Source organism: Pseudopipra pipra, chromosome 1, assembly GCF_036250125.1.
Source record: "Pseudopipra pipra isolate bDixPip1 chromosome 1, bDixPip1.hap1, whole genome shotgun sequence".
NCBI lineage: Eukaryota > Metazoa > Chordata > Aves > Passeriformes > Pipridae > Pseudopipra > Pseudopipra pipra.
The window spans coordinates 44,728,557-44,747,982 of record NC_087549.1 but is presented as its reverse complement, the minus strand read 5'-3'; the positions used below and the strand labels follow the sequence as shown (position 1 = coordinate 44,747,982).

Sequence of the window (19,426 nt, the reverse complement as noted above, 5' to 3'; positions counted from 1 at the left end):
TTTCCATTTCTTCTTTCCCCCACTGGGAATGGGGTGGGGGGGGGAGGTGTAAAAGCAGCTCTGTGGTGTTTAGCTGCTTGCTGGGTTGAACCAACAACATATATAGAGACATAAATCTATAAAGTTTTCCTTAAGTTTCATGTATTTTGTCACAGAGTCCTGAGAAACAACATAACCTCAAATTTCAGCATCATCTGTCTTCAAATCCCTCTGAATCATCCAAAGAAATATTTTTGATTCTGTGCAGTAGATTGGTGAAATGATCCATGTTAAGAAATGGCTTTCCCCTACCTCCTCCCCAAAAAATCTGGCACTGGCACAACAAGGGGGGTCAATAACTGCAAGACCATAACAGGGGTCTGGAGTAAAGTGAAATGGATATGCTGTAATCAAATTTCCTTGCAAAGAACAAAAATTTTAATTGCCCTCTAAAAGCCCCTTATGATTTTATTCTTGTGCAGCAGTCCATAAGCACCCGAAACGGATCAACTCTTGTGGTAGTTTTAGTCTAGGCCTTCCTTGGTGACCGGTTTGTAACCAAGGAAGTGGCCATATACCCAGTATTCCCTACGATTTTTAACGTAAGACGGGGGTATAAAGAAGAAGGGAGGAGAGGCCTTTGCTCTCTTCCCTTCTGGTGGATCTGAAGGTGCAGGTTCCCTGCTGTTGGTTCTGCTGTGGGGGGGAGTGAGGCCTAGTGAGGCCTTGTAGACCTTGGGAGGTGGAGGGTGCCGGCGGTCATTCAGCGTGACTTCTGCTGTCCCAAGGAGAGTAGTAAGATATTCTTTTGCTAATTCTTTATTCTGCTAGTCTCTGAGTTTTTTGATTGTGCATATTTGTTTTGTTTTCTCCTTTTTTGTCCCTTTTTGTCCCCTTTTCCCATTTTCCCTTCCCCTCTTCCCCTTCTTGGGAGTTGTACATAATATTCTTACTGTGTATAACTGTAATATATGTAAAAATACATATATATTTTGGTATAATTCAGTTGGTTTCGATTTCTCTCAGTTTCTATAGATTTTTTTCCCCTTTCCTAAAGGGGGAGGGACAGAAAAGGCTTTTGCTGAGCCTTGGAAGTTTGGTGAGAAGCCAGCTCAAAACGTGTTCAACCCTTCATCATGTCAAGCTCTCAACAAATATGTCTCCAAAACTATTTTAGCCTGATCAGACATTTCAGTCCAAAACTTGGAGTGGAAGACAGAGAAGCATCTTAGGTCATAGAGATAAGTGACTAATAGAGCTGGGAGAGAAGTTCAATTAGCCTTGTGACATCTTGTCCATTCAACTACCATGAACTACTAAGAGACTTTCCCTTTCTTTAGCTTCCAGAGCACATTTTTACTGACATTCAGCATCCCAAAAGACTGAAGGTCAAGTAACCTCTTCAGGTCAAGAAGTGGGGTATGAAAGGCAGAGAGCATATTGTTCTTGTTAGAAATCTCAAAATTATGTTCCTGTGGTTTAGGGTATGGTTGTTCTTTTTTTCTTTCTTTCTTTCTTTATTTATTTATTTACTGTTGCACTTCTTTTTTTACACCAGAAATCTCTGGAAAAAAGCAAGTAAAATCATGCTTTCTTCATTATTTTATGAGACTGCTTTGCATGAAGGGTTATTTAACCTTTTGAGTTAGTAACGAAGAGCAAGCTTTCAAACATTTATAAATGTATTTTCAGATGTGCCAGTAGCTGTTATATAAAGAGTTTGCAATTAAGAATTCTATGAACAGAATATTTAAGAAAAACTTGCTGTTAAGAATGTAAAATATGTAGTTTATTCATTGCCTATCTAAAGCAAAAGGTGCCAGACTGCTGTTGGAAACAATTTTGGAAAACTAAAAAATGCTTCTCTTTAGAAAGCTTCTAGCCTTTCCAAATTTGTGCAGTGACAAAAGAATATGAAAAGTTTGCAATGAATACTTGTCATCAACAAAAAGAACTTAGGAACATTGAATTAAAGCTCAGGCTTCTCTTGCTCTTGAGCTCCATATTTGGCAGACCATTTTTCCTCTCAGAAAAAATCCATAGTGACAGGAGATGAAAGTCACATGTAAAAGATGTGCCAAAAATTTTACATCCAAAATACTCTCTCTATTGTCTTGTACCTTGACTTTTGTTATTTTTGTTTAGAAATTTCTGTTTAGAAATGATTCATGGGGCAGAGCTAGAAAAATGGAATTTGCACAATCAAACAGAAAAAATGCTGGGGAATCAGAGCAGACATGTTGTGAAGCCATGCATCACACTTAAATGATTCTGAATAAATGATCTGTAAAATCACACCTGTTTATTTGTAGATAATCTACAACAAAAGGAATAAAAAAAAAATTAAAATTCCTGTGACAGCTTGACCAATTTAAGTTTTTGCATAAAGAAACCAGCATGTTTAAAACAAGCTTACACCTTGAATAATAGGGCCTTAAAGGGTTGTTCTGCAATATTGTAGTTAAGAGAGTATGTCAGCCAGAATTATATGTGCGCAGATTTGAAATAAAATGAATGGGTTGTAAAAGACTTGACTGCCCTTGATCTTTGCACTTGTTCCTCACTGATGTCTTAAAGATCTACACAAGTGTATCAAGACATCTATCGTCTCTATGTAGCTGGCTGGCAAAGTTCCCCATGCATAGTGGATTTGAGTTTAACTTGGTTATGATGTAGGGCAAGTATTACACATTTTTCAGAATTTATGTAGCAAGTTTCAAAGTACTATTTTGTAATTTTAAATAATATGTGATTTTGAAAGGGGTAAAGGTGTTCATTTCCAGTCCTGCAAATGTGTTTCTTTCTGATAAGCAAGTGAGAAGACTGAAATATCGTTAGATTCTGGCAGTACAAAATGGCATACCCCCACGCACAGTCTTTGACAGAAAGAATGTGCTTCCTTTTTTTAATTTGCATTTCTAAATTTGCAGTGGCAGGTTGTGCTGTTTTTGACTGGGGTAAGGGGTGCACAAGGAGATAGGAGGGGACACAACCAGGACAACTGACTTCAACTGACCAGAGGGATATTCCATACTTAGTGTCATACTTAGCATATAGTGCTGGGGCAAGAAGTAGAAAGGGGGGGACGCTGGGAGTGGTGACATTTGTGATCTGTCATAGTTTAACCACAGCCAGCCACCATGCCCCACACAGCTGCTTACTCACTCTCCTGCCGTGGAGATCAGGGAGATAATCGGAAGGGTAAGAGCCAGAAAACTCGTGGTTGAGATAAATACAGTTAATAGGAAAAGGAAAACCCACACGCACAAGGAAAAAAGAACAAAGAATTAATTCATAGCTTCCCATGGGCAGGCAGATGTTCAGCCATCTCCAAAAGAGCAGGGCCCCATCACATGTGACAGTTACTTAAGAAGACAAACTGCATCACTCAAAACATACCACTCTTCCTCCTTCTTCCCCTCCCACTGCATGTACTAAGTATGATGTGATATGGTCTGGAATATCCCTTGGTCAATTTGGGTCATCTCTCCTGGCTGTGTCTCCTCCCAGCCTCCTATGCATCCCCAAGTTCCTTGCCAGCAGAGCAGTACGAGAAGCAGAAAAGGCACAGTCTCTGTGTAAGCACTGTTCAACAATAACAAAAAGATCTCCATACTGTCATCCCTCTGTTCAGCACAAATCCAAAACATAGCCCCATACTAGCCACTGTGAAGAAAATTAACTCTACTTCAGCCAAAATCAGCACGTCTTCCCAAGTCAACATTGTGCATGAAGGAGTCTGTGTTTTGTGGGGATGGCTAAACACCTGCCTGACATTGGGAAGCAGTGAATTAATTCCTTATTTTGCTTTTCTTGCATGCACAGCTTTTGCTTTAACTATCAGGCTGTCTTCATCTCAACCCATGAGTTTTCTGCTTTACTCTTCCAGTTCTCTCCCTGATCCCCCTGCTGGGGGAGTGAGAGAGCGGCTGCGTGGGGTTGAGCTGCCGTCTGGGGTTAAACACAAGACAAGTATGTGTTCTGAATTTAATATTTCTCCCCTAGTTGTTATGCAGCATGGTTTACATTATTGAACTCTAGGTAGCTGAAGCAATACTTAAACTGATAATATATATGCCTTCACACAGGGCAACTGGATTCTGTGGATCCTTTCTGAACAGTGATGGGGCAAATTAAGGAAAAAGAAAAGCATTAAGCAATGCTTGAAAAAGTACTTTGTCAGCTTCTGACTATTTAAAACTTTTCTCATAGGTTTGATTTGAAACATCTTGGGTAGTTCTTATGCTCACACTAGTCAGAAAAGACTCAGTTACATGGTAAGTAGAACCAAAAATAGCAAAGAAATTATCAGATAAATGCTCAGGTACCAGTTTTCTCACAGCAAAAGGGCAAAATAGTAGAAGGACCAAAGACAATTCTGTATGAGAAGGGAGAGAAATGAAGCCATTCATTTCAGAGGGTAAATACTGAAACTTAGAAAGTTGAAAAGAAAAGCATTTAACAGATGCTGATATAGCAGAGGGACTAACACTGTTTCAGGATGTCTATTAAATTACCTGCTGTGACATACACTAATATAAAGAATGGGAAGAGGAGCACTGCTGCATGTGAGATACCTTGCCCCAAAGTTCACCATGCACTTGAGGCCCAGCTACATGGGTCTCCTCTGCAACATCCATAGAATACAGGTGTTCTGGAAAGAAATTAGTACAGGGTCTTTGTTGGTTTTTTTTCCTACTTCTATATTTGAGTCTTTTCCAGAAAAGAGAACACAGCAAAAAATACAAGGCTAAAAAGGCCTAAATTTTATCTAGACAGACAATGCCACATTAACAGAAGTTGGTTGGTGAAAATGAGAAGGCATTTTCATTTCATATCTACAGCAGATTGATCAGCTTCCAAGCCCATTCCCAAGGAGTGAAGTGGCATTTCTTTGTATTGTGAAACCAGCAAACATCACAACTAGGGTAAAGAATCCTTCAAGTGGTGCATAATCTGGTACACAACAAGTGTCATTCAAACTCCCTTATGTGAGCGAGATCCACCAGGAGAGGTTCTATGTGTCTAGTACGGTATGTCTGAAGAAGAAAAACTATCCCAAAGGATATTATTCCACTCATCCGTGTCAAGAGAAGTTAAATAATTTTTTCAGAGAATGAGGCTATCCATTGGTTATCCATTTCTTATATTTTCATCATAGAATATATTTTCAAATAAGAGAGGCTATGCAGGTCATTCCTGCACAGGCACATTCCCTTCTTAATCCCTGAATTAATATCAGCTAACAAACAATTGAGCAGTAGGCACTTGGGTGCATTTCCATGATTTATTGTAGCTTTTTTTGGTGTATAGTTATGACTTCTACAGGGTTACTGCCATTGTATTTTAAATATATCCAATTATTTTCCTTGGCTTCATATAGAATTCTCCTTTTACCTTCTTCATATAAAATATTTTCACTTAATGTTCACATTAAGATTCACTTAATACTAATCTTTTAACTTTTCACTTAAAAAGCGTTCAAGGCCAGGTTGGATGGTGCTCTAAGTAACTGGTTTAGAGGAAGGTGTTTCTGTTCATGATAGGGGCATTGGAATTAAATTATCTTTAAGGTCTCTTCCAACCCAAACCATTCTATGATTCTGTGAATATGCAGCATCTTTCAAATTGTTCTAATATCAAATGCCTCAGTTGTTTCTGTCATGTAAAGTAACTGCTTCTGGCCCATAGTGTAATGATGCCTGCTGGTGCACAGATTTGGTATGTTTGCCCTTTGAGAAGTAAAGTTTTTATCAGTTTATAGTTTTATCAGTTGCTGTGAAGTACATCTTTTATTTTTATTCTGAAGGAAACCTCAGGAGTAGTCAAGTTTCCTCTGGGCACACAGGAGTCTTGCATATTGTTTGACTTCACAGATGCCACATTTCACTTGCCCTTCCTATTTCTTCTTTTCATATTGCAGCCACTTCATCTCCTTGGCATTTTTTATGAGTCAGAGTTGACCAAACCAATCTTCCAAGGTTAATTATTAATTTGATTCATCAATAATTCAAGCATTTCTTTTCAGTTGTGTGATGTCATCTGTGTTAGTTAAGGACCTTAACTTTAGATCATCTCAAGTCATGCCCTCTAACTCATTTATCATTCTTACTGTCTAGTTTAAAAATATGATGAAAAGCTGTAGTGATTCTATGCTTCCTTATATTATAACAAGCATTGGAGTTGTTTAATTTTTCATTATTTTTTTTTACAATGCTGCAAGAGTCTTCAAACACAGCTTTTATAATTGCAGTTATAAGTTCTGAATGCCACGTGACTTTGTAGCTTTCCATGATGTTTCCAATCAAACTGAAACAAAAGTCCATGAAAAGGACAAACATCATTATTGACCTTCTCATTTTCTTCAATAGCCAGCAGAACATGCATTCCCAGGCAGTGCAGCTTAGGTGTGGTTTGAGGTTGCCCTAAATGTCTTCCTCTTTTACTCTTTAAAATGGCTTCTCTCTGCAAATTATTGCCATGATTTTCCTGAGTTATATTTCAGCAGAATCTTTTTACCAGGTCTGTTCAATTATTGATGGTAGTCAGTTCTTCTATATTTCTTCTTCCCCTTATACATAATTCCATCAAAATTGACTGGAAAGTCAAAATGCTCCCAACATTTTCTTTAGCATCATATTTTTCTTTAGCCACTGTGATTAGTCTCAGCTTAACCATTTTGCACATTCATTCTATTTTTATATTCACAGGATCACATAATGGCTCAGGTTGGAAGGTACCACAGTGGGTCATCTGGTCCAACCTCCCTGCTCAAGCAGGGTCATCCTAGAGTACATGGCACAGGATTGTGTTCAGATGGTTGTTGAATACCTCCAGTGAGGGAGACTCCACAATCTCTTTGGGCAAGCTGTTCCAGTGCCTGGTCACCTTTCTGCCTATTGCCTCTTACCCTACTGCTCAACACGACAGAGAAGAGCCTGGTCCATCCTCTTGACACCCTACCTTCAAATACTAATAGACATTGATGAGATTCCCTATCAGTTGTCTCTTCTCAAGGTTGAACAGGCCCAAATCTCTTAGCCTTTCCTTGTAAGAGAGATGTTCCGGTTCCTTAATCATCTTTCTCTCTGTGATCTTTAAATATCAACAAACTCTCTTGGACCCCTCTGAAAGTACAGGCAATTTACAGAAGTATTTGATTGTGCCAATATCCCAGCAGGATATGGATGGCTCATATTCCTATCTTCTGGTTACATCTTTGGGTGCTTGTGCTTGCTCGATGTGTTCCCTCTTAACCCTCCTTTTGCTAATAGGATGGTCACTATAGTTCTCCCTTTCCCACAGCTCATCTCTGTTGAGCCTGGCCTTGTTCCCATCCTCCTTCACGTCTAATTTAAAGCTCTAGATTACTGATCTCTTTAAGTGCTGTTTTGTTTCCAAAACTTTTATCAGTCTCATTTTAGAAATGTCTTCATTCCTTACAATGTCATCATACTTTCAGCTTTCCCTAGAACTATGATTTCTTTTTGTATCTCAATTTTTATAAAACATATCTGACTATTTCTGTCTTTATATCTTCCAATAATTTTCTTTCCTGAACTTAGTTTTGGTTTCCTGAATATTCCCTGTCCAGTCTGTAATGAGATTTCTTCATCAACCTGAATTAGTGGACTGCAAAAATGTCTAAATGGCACCTTGAATATCTTCCTCATAGAACTTTCCTTTTATTAAAATTGAATTTGATTTCAACTACAACCAATTTTGTAATCTCAGAGTTGTTTTTTTCACTTAACTTTCTTTCCCACAGGGCTTTCATGAACAGTGGCATTTTCTACTCTCCTACGTTTAACAGCCAATGCCTTTATTAATAATAAAGTGCTCTCTTTTCCTTTTAGTGTTGGTAAGTGGCAAATTCCATAAAAGCTCCTGATGTCTTTAGGAGAAATCCACCTGCAGCCTGTAATCAAACTGTGCATCTCAAGGGAACCCTGAACTTTGCCCTGGACACTATGAGAGAAAGAAATTGCTGAGGGGGGATGTTACCCAGATTTAAACTGGGTTTAGTATTTTTGTCAAGAAACCGAATAACAACATCTGTTTTTAAAAAAGTAATGTCTGCTTTCAAGAATCATCAACTACCTGCACTGACATATCCTTCTCCTAATAATCCATAAGGGACTATTGAAATAATAACGAGTTACAAATTTGTGAGAATTGCTTTTGTAAAAAGATGATTTCACCATTAAAATAATTATGTTTTTAAATTATTAGCCCTCACAGTCACTATTTAAAAGTAGACTGTGTCTATTGTTTTTGAATTTCTGATCAATTTTGTCTCATGTTGTGGGTGGGTTGCTGTCAGATGTTTGGCAGACTACAATGAAAATTAAGTTTTTTAGTCTATGGGAATACCCATTAACCATACACATTTCCAAACTTTAAAATGCATGCTTGAAAATTACAGTTGATTAGATTCTTTGTTGTGAATTGCAGAACAAAAGCTGAAAATCCAGCTCTGCTTTTCATGTATTATATCAAACAATGATGCAATTCCACCATTGTATAGAATAAAAGGTGTGTTCATGTTTGAAGAACACAGTGTCCATAAAGTTTAATCTGCAGTCTTATGTTCAGAGAGGTTTGTAAATCGATTCTTCACTAGATGCTGTAACTCTTGTCGACTGAAGATAAATGGCTGAATTCCAAGAGAATACAACACAAAGAAAACCATTAGCCCTGACAATTCATAAACAAAGTAAAGAATATTATTCACTCTTTGTTCTTGTAAAATAGTACCCAGGTTTCAAACAGGAAAAAGAAAGCTCAAATAAACCATTGCAATTATTTAGTCAAAATGTGTTTGTTTATGAACAAAAAAAGAAAAAAGGCTGGTTTCTTTATAAGAAGTAAAAAGAAGGAGAAGAGGCAGGAGAAACCTCCATAGTAATCCCAACAGCTATGTTAATAGGTACAGCTTTGTTTTCAGCCTTTTTTGTTTTATTATCTCAATCTTGCTGACCTATTTCTTCACTGAAAAAAGAGTGTCTGAAGCACATCGAATGCTTCTAGGTCAGAGGTTCCCAGCGTCTGTGCACCATGGTGACAGTCTCAGGAGATTTTCCACCAGTAAGAGTTTTCACAAATCTCTCATGAAAACATTCGGGTTACTGGAGGGTAGGAGGGTTGGGGCTTGGTGTGGGGTTTATTTTGCACTATATGCATTTGTCTTCAGCCTTTGTGAATTTGAGATTCCCTGGATCACTTGGCTGCCTAGTCCCAGAAATTAAAATATATTTTACTTTTCTTTCTGTGACATTAAAAATGCATTGCAATGAATAATATAGTAGGGCTGTGTATAAAACTAAGGCTTCTGCATTCCTTTTAAATGTTTGTTCTTTAGCAGAGATTCTCTGAGGGAAACTTATTGAAAGGATGAACAGTAATTTAATTTTTTATCATAAGCATTAGTGGAAAATAAAGGACAAAAGTACTTTGCAGGGTTGAAGAAAAGGAAAAGATATTTATCATGGGAAAATACTGCATCTGGGCTGAATCTCTGGCACTGTGCATTCTTTTTCTGTTCAAAGAGTGGCAATAAGGAGATTAATATTTAGAGTCTAGAATCATTTCCTATTTATGTCATAAGCAGCAAGTACTAAAGTAACTTACCATGAAAGTGTGCTTAAAAAAAGGGTACAGTCAATAGATAAAAGTACAGCTTTTGTGAGAAATCATTTTTAAATTCTGCAAATAAATTCAGTAACTACTGGGTGTCCCCAGTAATATTCTGGAGGAGTGTTAAAAGTAATAACAGGTCAAATCATCAAATCATACATATCAGTTTTTCTGATACATGGAAGACCTGCACTTTTGGAAGACATCCTATGAAAGTTGTTCCAGGAATTTACCAGATGTTCACAGATTTGAAATATCATGCCGCATCGCTGAAATTTCAGGGAGAAGAAATAAGTGCTGCTGAAAGATGAAAGATTATTGAAGTTAAGATATGTATAGAACTCTTCAGTTCAGGTGCCATTTGTGATGTTCTTATTCACTCATGCACAACTTTTTCTGATATCAGTGTGAACTCATACATAACAAGGAGTAGGTCTTTTTACACTGCCAAAGGGCAGGAAAGAAAAATAAAAGCAGCAATGTTCCTTCTGCTTCCCAAAAGAAACTATCAGTTGATAAACTGAAGTCTAAAAACACGGCATCGAACCTACCAAGTATTTAATTTTCTTTGCAAATACCTCATGAATTGACATCCTTTATAAAAGCCAACAGACAGATTGGTTTCAGTAGGTCAAATGGATTTGTTGAGGCACATACTCCTGTTTCATTCCTGCATCACAGGTGCTATCCAGCTTTGTTATTTTTTTTTTTGCCTAAAAGGTAGATAAATTTTTTCTTCAGGACAGTCTCAGACCAAGCCCAAAGATGCTTTCATATTTCACTGAGCTATGCAAAATACCCACCAATAATATTGTAGCACAGTAAATTGTCAATAAAATACTGGAGTTTCTGGAGTATCTGTTTAAAAAAGCCCATTTGTAAAGTCCACCTGTAATAGTAAATCACTAGTGACTGTTATGTATTGTATCAGTTTCTCCCAGTTCTTGTAGTTACACATCTCTTTCTCTCTCTCTCTCTCTCTTCCTCTCACATAACACACAGACAATTTTCCTGTTACAAATTGTAAGAATTGTTTTTCCTGACATCTATCCCAAAAACATGGCTATTCTCTAGCAATTTGCCAAAACTTGATAATGCTAAAATAACGTCTTGCACATACTATCCCAAAAATGAGAAGAGAACTGAGTTGCAGAAGAAATCCTTCATGTAGAAGCCTTGAGACAAGAATACTAGCTATGAACAAAAATATCCTATGTGATGGGAATTTCTGTGTGAACTGCTTCCAAAACCCAAGTTAATCTATATTGAAAGTGCCATTTTCAAGCTGAATGAGCTGTTACAAAGCGTTACTGTTTCTATTTTTGTCCTTGTTATTATTCTAAGCACACTTATTGTTTGGGGAGCAATGAAAATTGTATAATGTTCAAAAGCAGAAAGTATCAGTATTTAGTGCAAGCCTTTTGTCACTCTTCTCACAGCAAATCACTTGGAATAGCAATGGTGTAAAAAATGACAATAGCCCCACCAAACTTGCAGCATTCTGCACTTCAGTTTACCAGGCCTGCACCAGCTGCAGGATAAAACCAGCATGACTAAGTCAGTCAAGGAAAATGCTTTACCCTCAAGGCTTTCTAGTCCACTCCACAATATGGGGATGTCTCAGCCACTTTCAAAGGAATGGGAGATTTGTAGGGCAGACCCTACCAATTATGTGTAACCAGGAGTGAATGCAGACTTCAGAACACCAAAACTTTCCACATATCACTAGGCAGTCATATTACTGATATTTTTTGCAACTTCCTGATACTTTGAAAATCCTCAGATTGTAATTTAGATTATTAAAACCTTGGTTTGAGAGAGCAATGGGAAAGCAAAATTTCAGTACTGCTCTTTCTCAAAAGAAGGACTGTGTCCAAAAAAGGGGTTTTGGCTTTGAACACATTCTTGTCTAATGCAATTTAATCTAACCACCAAGTCAAAGCTTAATACAGAAAGAAGATCTTATCCTGAAACAACTGGTATGGTTGCATACGTTTTCTGTGCACATGTTTGTGTTCTGTTTACCTATGTATAGATGTGGTCATGACTTATGTGGGCACAAGCCAAAAATAGTTAAAAGCACAGTGTATGTTCTAATGATGTTTAGTGTCGTGACACTAAGTGAAACAGCAGAAGTAGGAAATCTCATGGCAAACTTATTCTTGTGCTATGGAACTGAACAAGTCCTCTAGCAAGAAGAAGCCCAAGAAAAGAAACAGTTATACAGTTTGTATTCTTTCTTAAGATGAAAAGTGAAATCAATTTGGGAAGTAAAAATACAGGTCACAGGAAGAACAGGAAAGGAACAAAGAGACAGAAGGAGTAGTTGCATAGAGAAATGTCAGGTAAGCCTATTTGGTGAAAGCACTTGAAAGCACTTTGAAAAATAACAATGGTCTCCAAGGATTTCTGATGGAGCAGTCTCACATCCTGTAATTTGCACTGAAGGCTCTCACATACAAGCAGCATCTTGAAATGTCACCTTTTCTCATCTCTAATGTCTCCAGTGGATGTCCAGCTAAGCAGCTGGGGATCTCGCAGCAGCTAAGCTGTTAAACTTTTATCACCTGAAAGAGGAAACCTTGTCACCTTGAACAGGATTTTCTTCACAGGAATCTAGTACTATGAATTGGAGTCAGGACTTTTCTGCTATTACCATCCAAAATGTAAAACCCAAGTGTTAATATTCTGTAATGAAGACATGCAGAAGAGGAAGTAAATACCTCCAGAAAGGTAAGGAGCATAGGCAGGTAGTGTTGTTGGTCCAGAACTTGTGAACTGTCTCGCGTCTAACACTGTGACCTTGGGTAAGCAGCCTGACTTGCCTGCATTTCAGTTTTGTCTTCTCTAAATTAGTGCACTTTGGTGCCAAAGATACTTTAAGACATGTAATCAATGCATACACACAGTTTTGAGGGTGTTACTTTTTGCAGGTATTAATTTTGATATTTGGTATTCTAAGCTATTGTTTGATTTTTCTCCTTTGGTACGTGCTGGTGACTTCTCTGTACATTTAAAATCCTGAACAGTTCACAGAGCCAAAATAGAGCAGGACTCTTGGAGATAACCAAACTGTGAGGCCAATATGGAAAAGGCTAGAGAGTTGTGAAAAGCGATGTGTGGAAGAGATAGGTAATAAATGATTATTCTTTATGCCTCATAAAACAACTAGAGAAGCATCCCTCTCAACCCTGCCTCAAGAGTCCTTTCACCAGGAATTAAGTGTAAGAAGAAGAATAAGGTGTCATCCCATGAAATGGTGGAATACAATCAATTACTGTAACATGCTTTGAAAGTTAAAGATAGTAAAGAATTTGAAGAGGAATTGTATTCAAGAGGGGCAGGAACTATAAAGCAGACAATTGTTTGCCTACACATGACATAAACTGCTGACTGCCTCAAAATGAGATTACCCTGTCAGGAGAAAGACTGCCCTACACTTAGGTTCTTTCTTACACTTTTTTTGCTATGCCCCTGCCAGGTGGACATGTGATCCTTTGCAAGGTGACCCTTGGCTCTGATCTAGTTGAGCCGTTCTTATATTCCCACACTGAAGGTTTAGCTCCCACTGGAAATGAGAAAAATAACACTTTGCCTCTTTCACCTTTGTAGTGGAAGGAAGAAAAAATGATGGCAAGAAAGGACATGACTGCTTGTGATTGCAGTCCTCAAGTCAGCTCAGTAATGCTTCTGGGAAAGCAAAAATGGGATGCAAGATGAATGAGAGACTGGTGCAGAGCTGTCCCTACAGACTCTGCATACAGGAGGTGGAAGTAAGCAGTTACTACACAACTGGACTTATCATGTGGGTAACCTGTCATCCAAGAATCCAAATTACAGTTTAGCCCTTTAATAAGGTCCTAATACCCTGTGGACAAAATGCAACACTCCTTGAGTTCATTTAGTCACATGGAAAAACAAGACTGTAATCCCTGGTGGATATAATAATCTCAGAGCAGTTCACTAAATGTGAACTCGGCATGTTCTATGATTTTGTGATTTCTATTCAAGTTAGCTCTAGAGAACAAGAGAAAAAGAAATACCAGTGCAGTAGGAATCCTGACTAAAGCTATCACTAGAAATGCCAACAGTCTTCTAGTTCTGATCACAAGTGTTATTTTTCTACATAATAAGGAGAGCATGAGAGAGGAAAATCATAATGCAGGTTCTTGTTCTGTTCTTTTTTTTTTTGAGCACAGGCCTGTTGTCTGCAATGTCTCACAAGTACTAGAGGCACTAAATATTTTTAACAGAAATCAGAATTCTCCTGCAGAAGAAAGATTTTTCCCATACCATGTCTACATTGAATGGAAATATTTAAAAGTCTAGGAACACCTGGATAATAAATATCCGAATCTTTTTCTTACTTAATCTATAAAACCCTTTTTCTGACTTCCCCAAATGATATTTTGATGGGTTTTGTTTAGGTTTTTGGGGGGTTTTGGGGTTTATTTAACAGATCATGCTATGCTTTAATGCTGCTAGCAAAACTTTCTGTATTGCATTACACCTCTTATTTTCTCCATCTGTTTTCTCTGATTTACATAAAAAGGGGGAGAATAACACGGTTAAACTGTTCAGTAGGTCACTGTTAAGCAGTAAAGTAACTGAATTCAAATACTGGAATAAGTTCCAGATGGCTGCTGCTTCGAAGTTCGGCAAAGAACGGCTGCAGCGGCGGCGGATTGATCATCCCTTTGCTGGAAGGACGCGGCACTACATTGTTGCTGATCAACAGCGCCACTTTCTGCTGAAAGAAAATCATTACATCTCGGGGAGAGGCAATCTGGTAAACTGATTTCAGTAACTTGATGCAAATCACAAACCTTGCTCCTTGGTAGCTGGCTGGCTGTATAAGAAGCTTCTTCATCAAAATACGCAAAGTGCATTCCACAAATGTTGCAGTCTGATAATGAGGCCTGATGCTTAGATGGAAATGGAAAAATGTATGTTTGCTTTAGAGTTTTGTTCAAACAATTTCATTCTTACTTCCCCACCAGTATCACCACCATCTTGACCATTCGTGCACCACAACCTTATGTCCATAGTCTAATGGATGATGTAAATGCTGTGATTTATACATAAAATAAAATCTTGGGAAGACTGCATTATTTCATGTCATTGCCTATTTCAACAATGCACATAAGAGTTCATGAAGATTCTTCACAGAAACAGACTTTTTTTAAAAATATTTCTGTGTATAATCCAGTGGGTATGGATAACTACTGAAGCTCACAAACTATCTAGCAGGACAGCTGTCTTTACTGCCTGGTTCTGTTTAGGCAAAAAAAAATACGCTAAATTTATATTTTAGGTATTCTTCATAACTATTTCTGACATCAACTCTTCACACTTTTGCTGGCAGCAAATTAAACGGTACAGAAATCTCATGCACCCAGGAAAACTGCCGAAACTGCTTTTTAAATGTTGTTATTACTATCATACATTTAAGTATCTCCAAAGTAAGGAAATAAGGAGCAAATAATGCCACTCTTATGTATATATATATTATATATATATATACATACATATATCCCAAATCTTTGTTTGTGAAGCCTAGTCATGATGATGATGATACATATATATATACGTAACTGAATGTTTAACAAGGCTTCAAAAATACATTGCAGATAGAGAAAGATGAAAATAAATATTGTTTATTTTAAAATCTTTCTTAAATTCCATGAAATTAATACAGCACAATAGTGACATATGCATGAGATTGAAGGATCATGGCTAAACTTCAGTGTCAAAGGCTACACTGCATTTTCTGAAGCAGGAAAGTTCAAAGAACATCATAATCTGGTAATCACCAAGCAGGACTTTCCACTGGCAATGTTGTTCATACCTGCATACTGAAATTCAGTCATAAAACTTAATGCATAAAATGCATAAAATGCACAAAACATGCATTTTTCTTGTAGAGGCATTAGGGTGCATTGAATTACATTTTTTTTTTTTTAAAATCTGTCACACACTCTGTTCAGCTCTCACAGTAAATTCTCTAGAATAAAGCGGATAATACTACTGTTTCTTGGCTCTCCCCTTACATTAACTGAAGTATTTGTTACACTCATTGCCATTTTCTGTTTCCCAGCTTTCAAGAGCAGTATTAATAGAAGTGGAGGTGTATTATCTTATCAGGACTTTATATTTTCAAATATCCAGGATGCTCTCATGTTGTCTGCTTTCTACATAAAAGCTGACTTGGAAAAGGAGAGACTTTTTCGCCACAATCGATATCTGAACAAGTGTTATCCAGCGCAAACATCTATAGTCTAGACATTAAAGCAAACCTTTCAGCAGCGCATCCTGATTTCTGCTGTGTAGCATGACCATGGCAGTTTATTAAAGAATCTCTTTCACTCTCCAAGTTGATGCTTTGCAGCATGAATCCCAGACTTTGGAGGCTCTCTTCCCTGCAAGAAAAGGCATGTGGTGAAGGATCAAGCAAGTAAGAGATCTAGATTGGGATAGAAAAATGTGCCTCAAAACTGCTAATGATTATCTAACAGGATCTGTAATCAGGGGCTGCAAAGGAGAACCCACAAACCAACTGAAGTGAGGGAAGAGTAATAACCATCCCCAGCAAAAAAAAGTTAAAAAGAAAGGCAGCCTTGCAAATTTTTCTTAAAGACTTTTGCTCTTAGGGAAAAACAAAGTGTATCAAAGCCCAGTAACAAAAGCAAATACCATCTTCCCTGTGTGAAGCCAACTAAAGCCCTACTCACTAGCAAAGCCTCTCCTTACAGGATTCTAGAGGTTTCCACAGGATTCCACAATTGAATTTTGCTCTTATAGCTGTAATATCTTCCCACACGTCAGTACCTGTCTCCTTCACCAAAGCATACAAAGGAGATGAAGGACTTAATATGTAATCCTGCCACAACTTTCAGAGCCATAGGAAGGAGGTGAGTGGGGAACCTGCTGTCTTGAAATTACTGTTTAAGAGAGCAAAAGCTCTCCTAGTATGTTTTCAGGGATTTTCCAGTTGTTTGCAGGCTGTCTTGTGTTTTGCTCCACACACAAAATAACACTATGATTTCTGGTCATTCCAGGATTTTTTACATAACAAGGCATAGCAGAATCTGGCGCCTACTCATTATTTGCAGTGTCATTTAAGTGCACGGCAAAGACATGCAAGTGAACTCTTTAGTATTTTCTTTGCAAGGACAGAAGAGTTAAAGATGGTGATTACAAATCACTCTGGGGCACGCCTATAAACTCCAAGTAATCCATTGAAGGGAGATAATGATAACATATAATGGGAGCAAGGAGATCAGTAATCCCTTTTCTCTGTAATACTAGGAAACATCAATATGCATGGCTCTGCTAATACAATGTACGTTGTTTAGAAAGTCAGAACAGGCACAAAAAGAACAAGATTAGAAACCCACGAAAGCGTGTCCTGTACACTGATTGGATGGAAAACGCTTTTGTGCTGCAGCCGAGCAGCAAAAATCCAGAGACTTGTTTCATTACTACCAAACTTGAATGTCAAAATCAGAATTTCCATCACTTTGGAGCTAATTCTTACCAGAAATCGTGGCTTTACTAGCTCATACAGTAGTCTTTGCTTCTTGGAGTTTCACAGACTGTTTTTCCTACTAACAATTAAAGTCTAGGATGTTACAAAAGCCTGTTAAAAATCTCTTATCTCCTAAGAAAACTTTTCTTCCTACCAGCCCTCTAATCTCCCAAACAAAATACTGCTGCACAAAATACTTGGAGATGGCTTGCAGCAAGGTAAACATCTCCACGCTTGGGCTGGCATAGGCTTGTAGGAGCTTTGGCTGTGAAGCAGGTAACAGCTCTTTTGAGCCCAAATCCACAATTTTGGCATCTGTAACCTAGCACAGCTGTGCAAAAGGCTTCTGTTCATGCAGAATTTCAACACTTTCTAAGGATGAATCCAGGCATTTATTTTTTTTCTCCTGTCTTGCTGGCCTAACTGGATATTATATCTGTTAATGCCCTCTAAGCCTCTTTTCAGTCTGCTAAGTGTCATGTGCATTTTCTGTGTCCCCACATTGTTTTTCTGTTCCCATATATTTGCTGGCACTTTTAATGCCCTTCTTATGTTCAAATTTCCAGCTTCCTTGCTCTGATACTTGATGAATAATGCTATATTCTTCTTTCACAGAGGGGGAAACGGTGTCAGTATAGATCCATGAAACATGTGGGAAAATAAGTTTTTATTTGTTTAAGTTCAGCACTTAACAGGAGTCAAGTAGTGTGGAGTTAGGGGAAATTCACATCCTGAAATGCAGATTGAGTCTATAAAACCATTAAAATTTATTTTCCGCTGGAGAATTGAGAGGTTGAGCCATTAACTTAGTGAATTTGCAGAGGTTTCCCAGAAGCTTAGTCAAATCTAGTGTTTGTATCATGTTAAATCTATTCTACTTATTACCCTAATAGCATAAATGACCACTCATGCAATGGAGACTGATAAGATTTTCCTAACAGTGCCTCTGAAAACTCAGGGTCACTTTGAAACTAGCTAACCTAGAGAAACAACTCTATTAAAACAATATGAGTTTTCTGAAGCTTGTATTCTCTTCGGGACTTTTCCAGTTATTTGGGTTTATGCATAAACAGACAGACAATCCATAACAACCTTTCAGTGGTAAACACAGGGATGTCTCCAGGAGTTTGGCTTTTTGTGGTGTGTGTTCTTTTGGTTTTGTTTTGTTTAACGAGACAATAATAATGAACATAACAGGCATCCTAAAGGACAGTGATGATGAGCATGGAAACTCTAGGTTTCTTATAAATATTTTAAATATTTAAAAAATGAACAAGTCTTTAGAATGTTGATTTATTTTTGTTACATTTTTTGGGGTGTCTAAGCACTATACTCGCTTCCTATGAAAATTCAAAAACAATCTACTAGTTGTTTCATATTCCAGTGGTCAAATGAGATGAGCACAATCCAACAAATATTGTGTATCAGCAGGGACCCCTCTCTCAGTGACCTCCAAAGCAGCAACAACAAAATACAGGAAAAGTTCTGCACATAATTAGCTATATTGGGAAGGTAAAAGACTGTTCCAAATTGAAGAAGTTATACAGTTCTTCACATTCAAGTGCTTAAAACTAGGGATCTGAGAGATACAAAAGGAATCTACATGCTCAGTCAATGCATTTCTGAACTGAAATACTTACTTTAGAACTTGTAACACAGATTTTTTTTGTTCTCGGACAAGGGAATGTGAGAAAAGTTTAGAAAATGCTTCATCTCATTTAAGCCTTAGAAATCTTACCTTAAATCAAGGTCTTGTGAAGACAATAGGAGTCTCTTTTTTTCCTCATCTAAAGGACTTGAAACCGTAATCAGACCCGTAATCAGACCCTTTGCAAATTTCTCTGAGAACAGGGCTGGAGGCCAATTGTTTGTCTGAAGATCCCATTTGTAAAAGAGTGGACAAAAAGAATTATATACTTTTAAAAATGACCTTTTTTTAAGCCTATGTGTCAGAGTTAATTCTCAATCTTTTAAAGACCCAATATGTAACTTTGCATGACAGTATCTTTGATAAGATGAGTACAAGCTCCAGAATTCTCGTCTAAAATTGTCTAAAAGTGTATGCATCTGAAACCACTCAGGTTGCTAGGGTATTTCAATTACATTTATTTTGAAGTAATTATTTCTTTTCTATAGTAATGCAGAGTGCATAATTGTACTTTTGCTTCCAGCTGTGGCTTAATGGCAGCAATACGTGCTGGTAGTAAAAAGGGAAAGAGAATTTATTGATGGAGTAGAAGGTATTTGCTATGTTGTACCTCCCTCAGCATTTTTCTCAGCAAG

At 37.6% G+C, this 19,426-nt stretch overlaps 1 long non-coding RNA gene across 1 annotated transcript; it reads left to right on the top strand.

Moving 5' to 3' along the window:
- Positions 1 to 206: 206 nt before the first annotated feature.
- Positions 207 to 13,347, top strand: LOC135414123 (uncharacterized). The gene is made up of 3 exons (XR_010430590.1): positions 207 to 774; positions 1,006 to 12,747; positions 13,228 to 13,347. It is a non-coding gene; the product is annotated as an uncharacterized LOC135414123 (long non-coding RNA).
- The last annotated feature ends 6,079 nt before the right edge of the window (positions 13,348 to 19,426 follow it).